General features: G+C 43.2%; 3 non-coding genes across 3 annotated transcripts; all 3 read right to left on the reverse strand.

Moving 5' to 3' along the window:
- Window positions 1–9,415: 9,415 nt before the first annotated feature.
- LOC140276006 (U2 spliceosomal RNA) lies at window positions 9,416–9,603 on the reverse strand. The gene has a single exon (XR_011908700.1). It is a non-coding gene; the product is annotated as a U2 spliceosomal RNA (small nuclear RNA).
- A 275-nt stretch (window positions 9,604–9,878) lies between these two features.
- On the reverse strand, window positions 9,879–9,992 carry LOC140275859 (U5 spliceosomal RNA). The gene has a single exon (XR_011908568.1). It is a non-coding gene; the product is annotated as a U5 spliceosomal RNA (small nuclear RNA).
- A 411-nt stretch (window positions 9,993–10,403) lies between these two features.
- On the reverse strand, window positions 10,404–10,594 carry LOC140275802 (U2 spliceosomal RNA). Its single transcript, XR_011908516.1, has one exon. It is a non-coding gene; the product is annotated as a U2 spliceosomal RNA (small nuclear RNA).
- Between the last annotated feature and the right edge of the window lie 1,264 nt (window positions 10,595–11,858).

Raw genomic sequence — 11,858 nt, forward strand, 5'->3', positions numbered from 1 at the left:
AGGTGTGAATATCAGATCATAATTTGCAAAAAGCTGATGAGAAAGGGTGAGAAATCCCGACTATACACCATCAAATGTGGGAGCGGAGGTGTTCGTCTGTGAGTAGGTGTGAATGTCCGACCATAATTGCTGAAAAATGTGTTAGAAAAGGTAAGAATGCCGGACCATATATCATCAAAAGCGGGAGAGGTTGTGTTCGGCTGCAAGAAGGTGTGAATGTCCAGCCATAATTACTCACAAACGGGTAAGAAAAGGTACTATTGCCAGACCGTATATGATCAAAACAGGGAGCGGAGGTGGTTCAGCTGCAAGAAGGTTTGAATGTCCGACTAAAGTTTGTAAAAAGCGGGTAAGACAAGGTGTGAATGCCCGACAATGTATGATCAAAAGAGGAGCGGAGGTTTTCGGCTGCAAGAAGGTCTGAATGTCCACCCATAATTACTGAAAAATGGGTAAGAAAAGGTGCGAAAGCCCAACCGCACATGATCATAAGTGGATGAGAAGGTGTTCGACTGCAAGTAGGTGTGAATGTAAGATCATAATTTGTAAAAAGCGGGTAAGAAAAGGTAAGAATGCCCAACCATAAATTATCAAAAGCGGCAGCAGAGTTTCGGCTGGTATTTATCAATGTCTAGATAGATTTCAACAAAAAACAACGTTGTACTTTGCAGTAAAAGAAAGTGCTAATCAAAAGTTTTAGGAATCCGAGAATAAGCTTATTTTCATGAGTTCTGCACGATTTCGGATTTTATGTATAAAATGAATTTCTTCACGCAAACTAAGTTAACACTGCTTTGTCCTTCATATGTACCCATTTCTACATATATTTCAAGCATAAACTTCCTCATATTACCCTGAATGAGAAAGAGCCACACTTGTGATTAAGCCATACCTCCCTTTTGAGGAGTTCTGCATGATTTGGGATTTTATCTATAAAATTAATTCCTTCACTCAAACTATGTTAAAACGGCTTTTACCTTCATATTTATCAATGTCTCGATAGATTTAAACAAAAAAACAACGTTGTACTTTGCAATAAAAGAAAGAGCAAATCAAAAGTTTTAGGAATCCGAGAATAAGCTTATTTTCATGAGTTCTGCACGATTTCGGATTTTATGTATAAAATTAATTCATTCACTCAAACCAAGTTAAAACTGCTTTTTCCTTCATATTTATCAATGTCTAGATCGACTTCAACAAAGAACAACATTGTATTTTGCAGTAGAAGAAAGAGCAACACTGAAGGATCAGGAATCCGAGAATAAGCTTATTTTCTTATGGGCAAGTGGGAACTGCTTTGTCCTTCATATTTATCAATGTGTAGATGGATTTCAACTTCTTCTACTGCAAAGTCTTTGTTGAAGTCGATCTAGACATTGATGAATATGGAAGGACAAAGCAGTTTTAACTTGGTTTGAGCAAAGCAATTCATTTTATAGCAAAATCCGAAATCGTGCAGAACTCAGGAAAGCAGGCTTATACTCGGATTCCTGAAACTTTAGATTTGCTCTTTCTTTTACTGCAAAGTACAACGTTGTTTTTTTGTTTAAATATTTCTAGACATGGTAAATATGAAGGACAAATCAGTTTTAACATAGTTTGAGTGAAGTAATGCATTTTATAAGCAAAATCCCAAATCATGCAGAACTCACGAAATGCTTTTTCTCGCTTTTCACTGCTTTTTACAAACTTTGGTCGGACGTTCACACCTTCTTGCATCCGAACACCTCCGCTTCCGCTTTTGATGATGTATATTCGGGCATTCGAACCTTTTTTTACCCGCTTTTTACAAACCATTGTCGGACTTTCACACCTTCTTGCAGCCGAACACCACCTCTCCCGCTTTTGATGATGTATGGTCCAGTATTCTTACCTTTTCTAACACATTTTTCAGCAATTATGGTCGGACATTCACACCTACTCACAGCTGGACACCTCCGCTCCCGCTTTTGATCATACAATGTCGGGACATCGCTCCTTGTCTTACCAGCTTTTTACAAACTTTAGTCGAACATTCACACCTTCTTGCAGCTGAACACCTCCGCTCCCGCTTTTGATGATGTATAGTCGGGCTTTCGAGCCTTTTCTTACCCGGTTTTTACAAATTATGGTTGGACATTCAGACCTTGCAGCCGAACACCTCCGCTCTCTCTTTTGATCATACATTGTTGGGCATTCGCACCTTGTCTTACCCGCTTTTTACAAACTATAGTCAGACATTCACACCTTGCAGCTGAACCTCCGCTCCCTGTTTTGATCATGTATGGTCTGGCAATACTACCTTTTCTTCCCCCGTTTGTGAGTAATTATGGCTGGACATTCACACCTACTTGCAGTCGAACAGCTCTGCTCCCACTTTTGATTATGTTTGGTTGGATATTCGAACCTTTTCTTAAATGCTTTTTACAAACCATGGTCGGACGTTCACACCTTCTTGTAGCCGAACAACTTAGCTCCCGCTATTGATTGTGTACAGTCGGCTATTTTAACCTTTTCTTACCCGCTTTTTACCAATTATGGTCGGACATTCACACCATCTTACAGCGGAACACCTCCGCTCCCTCTTTTGATGGTGTATGTTCGGGCATTCAAACTTTTTCTTACCCACTTTTTACAAACTATGGTCGGACATTCAAACCTTCTTGTAGCAGAACACATCCACTTCTTCTTTTGATGATGTATCGTTGGGCATTCGCACCTTTTCTTACCCATTTTTCAGGAATTATGGGTGGACATTCACACCTACTTGCAGTCGAACAGCTCTGCTCCCACTTTTGATTATGTTTGGTTGGATATTCGAAACTTTTCTTAACTGCTTTTTACAAACTTTGGTCGGACGTTCACACCTTCTTGCAGCCGAACACCTCCGCTTCCGCTTTTGATGGTATATATTCGGGCATTCGAACCTTTTCTTACCCGCTTTTTACCAACTATGGTCGGACATTCACACCGTCTTTCAGCGGAACACCTCCGCTCCCTCTTTTGATGGTGTATGTTCGGGCATTCGCACCTTTTCTTACCTGCTTTTTACAAACTTTGGTCGGACGTTCACACCTTCATGCAGCCGAACACCTCCGCTTCCGCTTTTGATGGTATATATTCGGGCATTCGAACCTTTTCTTACCCGCTTTTTACCAACTATGGTCGGACATTCGCACCATCTTACAGCCGAACACCTCTTCTCCCGCTTTTGATGATGAATGGTCCGGCATTCTTACCTTTTCTAACACATTTTTCAGCAATTATTGTCGATCATTCACACCTTTCTCATCAGCTTTTTGCAAATTATGATCTGACATTCACACCTACTTGCAGCCGAACACCTCGGCTTCCGCTTTTGATGGTGTATATTTTGGCATTCGAACCTTTTCTTACCCGCTTTTTACAAACCATGGTAGGACTTTCACACCTTCTTTTAGCCGAACAACTCCGCTCCCGCTATTGATTGTGTAGAGTCGGGTATTTTAACCTTTTCTTACCCGCTTTTTACCAACTATGGTCGGACATTCACACCTTCAACATGCCCTTCTATGTCCACAATTTTGGCGTCACGAACAGGATCCCTCGACTGGTGTCTCTGGACCGGACCGCAGTGCATGGCCAGCCTGGACTGAAGTAGCTGTTCCAGCCTCATACCTCCAAGGCCTTTTCTGAGAGAGAGGACTGGCAGGTCCTTTTCCTGAATACCAGCGCTGGGATCATTTTTTAAATATGATAGTCTGAGATGATAGGACTACTTTTTAGTTTTTATTTGAATAAAAGAGGGTTTCCCAGTTGTGTCATTAGTGAGACAGAGATTTCATGGGTAAGGGAAACTTTTGAAGCAGTCCGAAGAAGTGTGAAGTACTCCGAAGAAGTGTGAGTACAGATTAAGGTCCTCATTGGAGACGTCCTTTGAGTGAAGGAATATATTTCCCCATTCCAAGTCTGAGAATGGGAAACAGTAGGTCTCAGACTTTTGACCCTACCGGGGGACCTAAGAATGTTGAAATGAAAAAGAAATATGGTCCAGAGGTTTTCCACCTGAAGGTTCTTTTAGTATGTTAGAAATAAGAAAATTAGAAGAAAAGTTTTGCAAATATGAGAAAGAGATGAAGCAAAAAAAAAAGAAAATTAAGTTTAAATAAGAAGTAAGAAAGGTATAGAATGTTGGAAAAAATAAAGTGTATTAAGAGAAAGAAAGGAAAATGTTAAACGAATGCCATGACGGAATGATGATAATAATTTAGTATGTGGACGAAAAGATAATTCAGCTCTGATTAAGACTGAATCTTCTTTTAAACCATCACCATATTCCACTGATAACACTTTTTCTCCTTCTGCACCTCTTTACCCCACCCTGAGCGCTCTCGCTGTGCCGGATCCAGACCTGGACTCCTGCCCTCCACGACGCCTGCAACAACAACAGCCAGCCCTGCCACAAGCCTCTGGCTCTCGGGAAGAAGGGACTTCTTCCATCCTCCCTCGGGAAGAAATTCCATCATTCTCACAACATCAGTTACATAGGTCTGATGATGAGGAAAAGGAAGACGTTTGGTTCTCCAGCGTACCTGCCCAAGAACTTTTAACGCAAGTGACAAAAATCCTTTACCCACAATCTGGACTTCAGAGATCTAAACGTGAGAAAAAACAAAACCAGATTCAAACCATGCCTATGGTTAAAGTTGCAGTTCCCACTGGACCATTACTGGTTTATCGACCCTGGACTGAGACTGACATCATGGAAGCATAACAATGCTTACCAGATCCAGAGATTTCTGGACCCCATTTTGCTGACGAGTTGTGAGATTTCTGCGCACAATTCTGCCCGACCGGGGTTGAATTGCGTCGCATATTGGCAAAAAAGTTCAAACTGACCGACCTCTGCAAAATAGAGGCCAGTATGCTACAACTGGATTTGCGACCTACCAACAGTGAACGAGGACATAATGATAACGCTCAATATGAAGCAGCCAACCAAAGACTGTGTCAAGCCATCACCACTCAATTTCCAACCAAAATCAATATGTCCCACATTTACACCTGCAAACAGAAACCCGGTGAAGGGACTGATGATTTTGTACACCGCATCCTTGAGGAAGTCAGCAAGCACAGCGGTCATCAGAGACCAAGGGATTTGGGTAATGAATCAGGACCATGGGAGAGTATTGCATGCAATGCAATAATTAAAGGCCTCATGCCAGATGTCGCCACTGAAGTAAAGAACATTTACGTGGGATGGTGTGAGGGTCCTCGTTTGGCTGACGTTCGCCGATATGCTCGCCATGCTGAGAGCCAAGTTGAGACGCTTAAGATATAGGACAAGTGTGAAAAGGAGCTGCATTTGGCAGCCATGACCATGTATTACGCAGTTGGTTTAAACAGAGGACGAGGCCGAAGTCGAAGACGTGGACGTGTGGGAGAGGAGGTCGAAATGGGCCACGCCAGAGCTATGATCCGAATATTTGTTTTTACTGTGGCTGTGTCCACAGCTGAAAAGTGATGAAATTGGGCAAAAGGCTGACTGAGGGTGGGAGGCAGGTTCTGGACGTCACGTGGCAGCGGAGCCTCCACTAATGGGTGATAGCACAAACACACTCACACATTTTTCCTGCTCTGTGTAGTGAAGAAACGCTTGCCGACTGTGATTCACGTCGTAAAGTTTTGCATGCTATTTCCGTCCTAGAGCAAAGATATTTCTCTCAGAATATAGGAACTTATGTTCATCAGTAGTGACGTCAGGGGAGTTTGATTGTCCTCCAAAGTTAAGTGGAAACCACGTTTACTCTATGTCTGCATCAGGCCAGGTTGTGAAGGAGAAAATGACATCGCCCATTGCGTGTGTCACTCCAGATGGGCTCTCCTTCAAACACTCATTTTTGTTATCAGAGTTGTGTCCCATTAACCTGATGGGCTGTGATCTCATGTGTAAATTAGGCATTATTTTAACTTCTACACCAGAGGGTGTTAACGTTATGTTACAGCCTGACAAAGTTTTCACAGCAGTGCAGTTTGATTCATCTGCACTTACATATGCTTATGAGTGGAAACTTCCCAGCTCTCCTTTTTCACAACAACTAGTGGAAGAAGCAAAAGCGTTAGTTTCACCCCTTTCTGATTTCATGCAACCTGCTGATTTGCACTGCACATCACACATTTCTTTGGGGCCTGACAATGACTATGAGAAGAAGTGAAAAAATATGTGCGCCTACTTTATTGACTCCAGAGCACTTCGATTTTTTTAATGTTTGTGGTACTCGCCCTCACATTTCCTTGGCCAAACGTACACACTGGCAGTGACAAGGTGTGGGAGAGTTTGTTGCTACATGTCAGAAAGAAATGGAGTGGACTGTTTCACCTGCTGATCCAAATTTGATGTGTTCATCAGGTTTTTGCAAATTATGATCTGACATTCACACATGCTTTTGATGATGTATGGTTGGGCATTCGCACCTTTTTTTACCCATTTTTGAGGAATTATGGGTGGACATTCACACCTTCTTGCAGCTGAACACCTCCTCTCCCACTTATGATCATGTGCGGTTGGATATTCGAATTTTTTTTTTCATGTTTTCTAGCAATTATTGATGGACAATCAGACCTTCTTGCAGCTGAACACCTCCGCTCCCGCTTTTGATGGTGTATAGTTGGGCTTCCGAGCCTTTTCTTCCCCGGTTTTTACAAATTATGGTTGGACATTTAGACCTTCTTGCAGCCGAACACCTCCGTTCCCTCTTTTGATCATACATTGTCGGGCCTACATTGTCCTCTCCCTTTTTTGATCATTTATGGTCTGGCAATACTACCTTTTCGTACCCGTTTTTGAGTAATTATGGCTGGACATTCACAGCTTCTTGCAGCCGAACACCTCTTCTCCCGCTTTTGATGATGAATGGTCCGGCATTCTTACCTTTCCTAACACATTTTTCAGCAATTATTGTCGGTCATTCACACCTTTCTCATCAGCTTTTTGCAAATTATGATCTGACATTCACACCTACTTGCAGCCGAACACCTCGGCTTCCGCTTTTGATGGTGTATATTTTGGCATTCGAACCTTTTCTTACCCGCTTTTTACCAACTATGGTCGGATATTCACACCTTCTTACAGCGGAACACCTCCGCTCCCTCTTTTGATGGTGTATGTTCTGGCATTCGAACCTTTTCTTACCCACTTTTTACAAACTATGCTCGGACATTCACACCTACTTGCAGTCGAACAGCTCTGCTCCCACTTTTGATTATGTTTGGTTGGATATTCAAACCTTTTCTTAACTGCTTTTTACAAACTTTGGTCGGACGTTCACAACTTCTTACAGCCGAACACCTCCGCTTCCGCTTTTGATGGTATATATTCGGGCATTCGAACCTTTTCTTACCCGCTTTTTACCAACTATGGTCGGACATTCACACCGTCTTTCAGCGGAACACCTCCGCTCCCTCTTTTGATGGTGTATGTTCGGGCATTCGCACCTTTTCTTACCCGCTTTTTACAAACTATGGTCGTACATTCAAACCTTCTTGTAGCCGAAAACCTCCACTCCCTCTTTTGATCATACTTTGTCGGGCATTCGCACCTTTTCTTACCCGCTTTTTACAAACTATGCTCGGACATTCAAACCTTCTTGTAGCCAAACACATCCACTCCTGCTTTTGTTGATGTATGGTTGGGCATTCGAACCTACTTGTTGCCCGCTTTTCATTAATTATGGGTGGACATTCACACCTTGTCGCAGCCAAACACCTCCGCTCCCTGTTTTGATCATGTATGGTTGGACATTCGCACCTTTTCTCACCCGCTTTTTGCAAACTATGGTCGGCCATTCACAGCTTCCTCTCCACCATACTTGTATGGTGGGATATTCACACCCACTTGCATCCGAAGACCTCCGCCCCCACTTTTGTTGATATTTAGTCGGTCATTCACACCTTACCCGTTTTCTTGCCGCCAAACACCTCTGATCTCGCTTTTGATGATGTAAGATTGGGCATTCAGACCTTTCTTTTCCTGCTTTTCACCAACTATATATATAACATTCACACCTTCTTGCAGCCGAACACTTCCGCTCCACCTTTTAGGTATCTATCACACCTTTTTTTTCACCGCATTTTATAGATTATGGTTGGAAATTCTCAACCACTCATCCAAAGACCTCTCCTCCCGCTTTTGTTAATATATTTGAACTTTAGTCAGACATTCACACCTACTTGCAGCCGAACACCACCTCTCTAGCTTTTGAGGATGTATGGTCCGGCATTCTTACCGTTTCTAACACATTTTTCAGCAATTATGGTAGGACATTCACACCTTCTTGCAGCTGAACACCTCCTCTCCCACTTATGATCATGTGCGGATTGATTTTCGAAAATTTTCTTTCATGTTTTCTAGCAATTAAAAATGGACATTTAGACCTTCTTGCAGCTGAACACCTCCGCTCCCGCTTTTGATCATACATTGTCAGGCATTCACACCTTGTCTTACCCGCTTTTTACAAAATTTAGTCGAACATTCACACCTTTTTGCAGCCGAACACAGTTTTTTGCAGCCGAATTTGGGCATTCGAACCTTTTCATACCCACTTTTTACCAACTATGGTCGGACATTCACACCGTCTTACAGCGGAACACCTCCGCTCCCTCTTTTGATGGTGTATGTTCGGGCATTCGAACCTTTTCTTACCCGCTTTTTACAAACTATGCTCGGACATTCAAACCTTCTTGTAGCCGAACACATCCACTCCTGCTTTTGATGATGTATGGTTGGGCATTCGAACCTACTTGTTGCCCGCTTTTCATTAATTATGGGTGGACATTCACACCTTGTCGCAGCCAAACACCTCCGCTCCCTGTTTTGATCATGTATGGTTGGACATTCGCACCTTTTCTCACCCGCTTTTTGCAAACTATGGTCGGCCATTCACAGCTTCCTCTCCACCATACTTGTATGGTGGGATATTCACACCCACTTGCATCCGAAGACCTCCGCCCCCACTTTTGTTGATATTTAGCCGATCATTCGCACCTTACCCGCTTTTGGCAAACTATGGCCTTCTTGCAGCCAAAAACCTCTGATCTCGCTTTTGATGATGTAAGGTTGGGCATTCAGACCTTGCTTCACCTGCTTTTCACCAAATATAGTCGGACATTCACACCTTCTTGCAGCCGAACACTTCCGATTCACCTATTAGTTTTCAATGGGGCATTCACACCTTTTTTTACACCGCATTTTATAAAAACACCACAGGAACACCGTATTGAGGCTTTGTTCTGACCGCTCATTCGGTGTCGCGTTTCTTTCAAGCAATTCTCCTGGTTAGCCCGCACTCGGCTCGCTCCCAGAGCCGTGTTAAAGTCTGCTTCGCATTCACTCTCTTTTCTCAGCAGATTAAAAGAAACTTCCATCCTGCACCGCTGTTTGCTTTTTCACAAGAGCAGAGGAGAGCGCACCGTTCCCAGCGGCACTGCAGTACCGGGTCGATGCTTGGAGTGAACGGAGCAAGCTCCTTTTTCAACTCCTATTGATAAAAATCCATTTAATATGTAGTCCTCGCATACACATATCACATATTAAATTGATAAGTACAGATACTACACTTGATCTTAGCCAAAAGGCCGAGAAGCGATATCTGTCCACTGGTTCACGTCCGAGGGCCCTTCCTGGCACAATGCGCACTTGTAGCGTTGTTCTTTTTATGGCCATAGTGTCACTTTGCACCTCCGCCCACCCGCTGCACTGAGTACTCTTCAACCCTTTTAAATGGTATAACTTTACACTACAGCACGCTCCAGCGAGCACCATTCAAGCAACATCGGCACAGTCGCAACAAGTAAGGCGACTCTACTCAGAGAAGTCACTCTGCACAGTAACAAGATTTCTTTTGCACAGACAGAAAGGGCTTCCCCCGCAAAGGTAAAGCCTGCCAAAAATAGAAACAATTCATTAGTGCTGCTCTCCACGGAAGTCTTTAGTAAAAGGCGAAAGACTTGTACATTATGAAGAGAAACCAGTGTACGATTATCCATCACTGCGGGAGCAGGGCATCAGGCTAGTTGGCATAGCCACCTTCCCCATGGTGAGCTTTGCTTGGTTGAGACGCTTGCTCCCCCCCCTTGCTCCTCGGCTGACCAAGTAGGAACAATCGGGCCCTATTCGATGGCTGCCTTGTCTTTTACTCTGTGCAAAAGACAAGGCAGCCACAAACAACACGGGAACACCGTATTGAGGCTTTGTTCTGACTGCTCATTCGGTGTCGCGTTTCTTTCAAGCAATTCTCCCGGTTAGCCCGCACTCGGCTCTCTCCCAGAGCCGTGTTAAAGTCTGCTTTGCATTCACTCTCTTTTCTCAGCAGATTAAAAGAAAGTTTCATCTTAGGCTCCCTGAAACTTCCATCCTGCACCGCTGTTTGCTTTTTCACAAGAGCAGAGGAGAGCGCACCATTCCCAGCGGCACTGCAGTACCGGGTCGATGCTTGGAGTGAACGGAGCAAGCTCCTTTTTCAACTCCTATTGATAAAAATCCATTTAATATGTAGTCCTCGCAAAGAGGACATATCAGACATTAAACTGATAAGAACAGATACTACACTTGATCTTAGCCAAAAGGCCGAGAAGCGATAACTGTCCACTGGTTCACGTCCGAGGGCCCTTCCTGGCACAATGCGCACTTGTAGCGGTGTTCTTTTTATGGCCATAGTGTCACTTTGCACCTCCGCCCACCCGCTGCACTGAGCACTCTTCAGCCCTTTTAAATGGTATAACTTTACACTACCACACGCTCCAGCGAGCACCATTCAAGCAACAACTTTGCACTCCAGCTTCGAACATCGGCACAGTCGCAACAAGTAAGGCGACTCTACTCAGAGAAGTCACTCTGCACAGTAACAAGATTTCTTTTGCACAGACAGAAAGGGCTTCATCCGCAAAGGTAAAGCCTTCCAAAAATAGAAACAACTCATTAGTGCTGCTCAACGTTGTACTTTGCAGTAAAAGAAAGAGCAAATCTAAAGTTTCAGGAATCCGAGAATAAGCTTACTTTCATGAGTTCTTCACGATTTCGGATTTTGCTATAAAATGAATTCCTTCACTCAAACTAAATTAAAACTGCTAAACCGCTAATCTGTTACATACAAGGCAGATGTCAAATTCACCGAAATAGGATCTAAGGGTATTTGGCCAATCGAGCTGTAGCAGCTTCGGTAAAAGAGTATAAGTTGAAGAGTTTGTGAATAAAGGTGTGCGCACACATAGTGAGTTGTAGGAAAATAGGCAGGGAGCAATGCTGGCTGGGGTATATGTTCTTGTATGTTGTCTGACTGTTTGATTTGAATGTGTTGTGTAAGTGTCCTGTTGAATGTTACATGTTTGGGCTTTGACACGCTTCACTGTGGTTGTTAACTGTGTGGTGTGTCCTGAAATGTTATATGTTTGGGCTGTGTGACATGCTTAATGCTTGTCAGTAGCTACCCACTTATTCATATATAGCAACTGACAACATAAGAAGTCCGGACATACTTTGATAGTAGTTGTAGAAGTATCCTTATTGATAATAGATAAACTAATTCATAGTGATAGAACAGTGGATGAACAGGTGCCTGCACATGTCTCATGAAAATAAAATGGGTGTATGATTGCTGACGGCAGAGCAATACTGCCAAACTTATGAGTTCTTGTGGCAAACTTGATTCAGTGTCTTGACGTGTATACGCTGTTTCGCTGACTTGTCACAAGAAACAAAGTCCGTTTGATAAGATCCGACCATTTTATTACGGGAGGATCAGTATGTATGGATTCTGATGTGACTGATAAACCCATTCGTATCTTAAGCATAATCTAATACGTGAGACAACGCCCTGGCACACAATCAAAAAAAAAAAAAGAGA

Source organism: Leuresthes tenuis, unplaced genomic scaffold, assembly GCF_036924035.1.
Source record: "Leuresthes tenuis unplaced genomic scaffold, fLeuTen1.0.hap1 SCAF_18, whole genome shotgun sequence".
In the NCBI taxonomy this organism is placed as follows: Eukaryota; Metazoa; Chordata; class Actinopteri; order Atheriniformes; family Atherinopsidae; genus Leuresthes; species Leuresthes tenuis.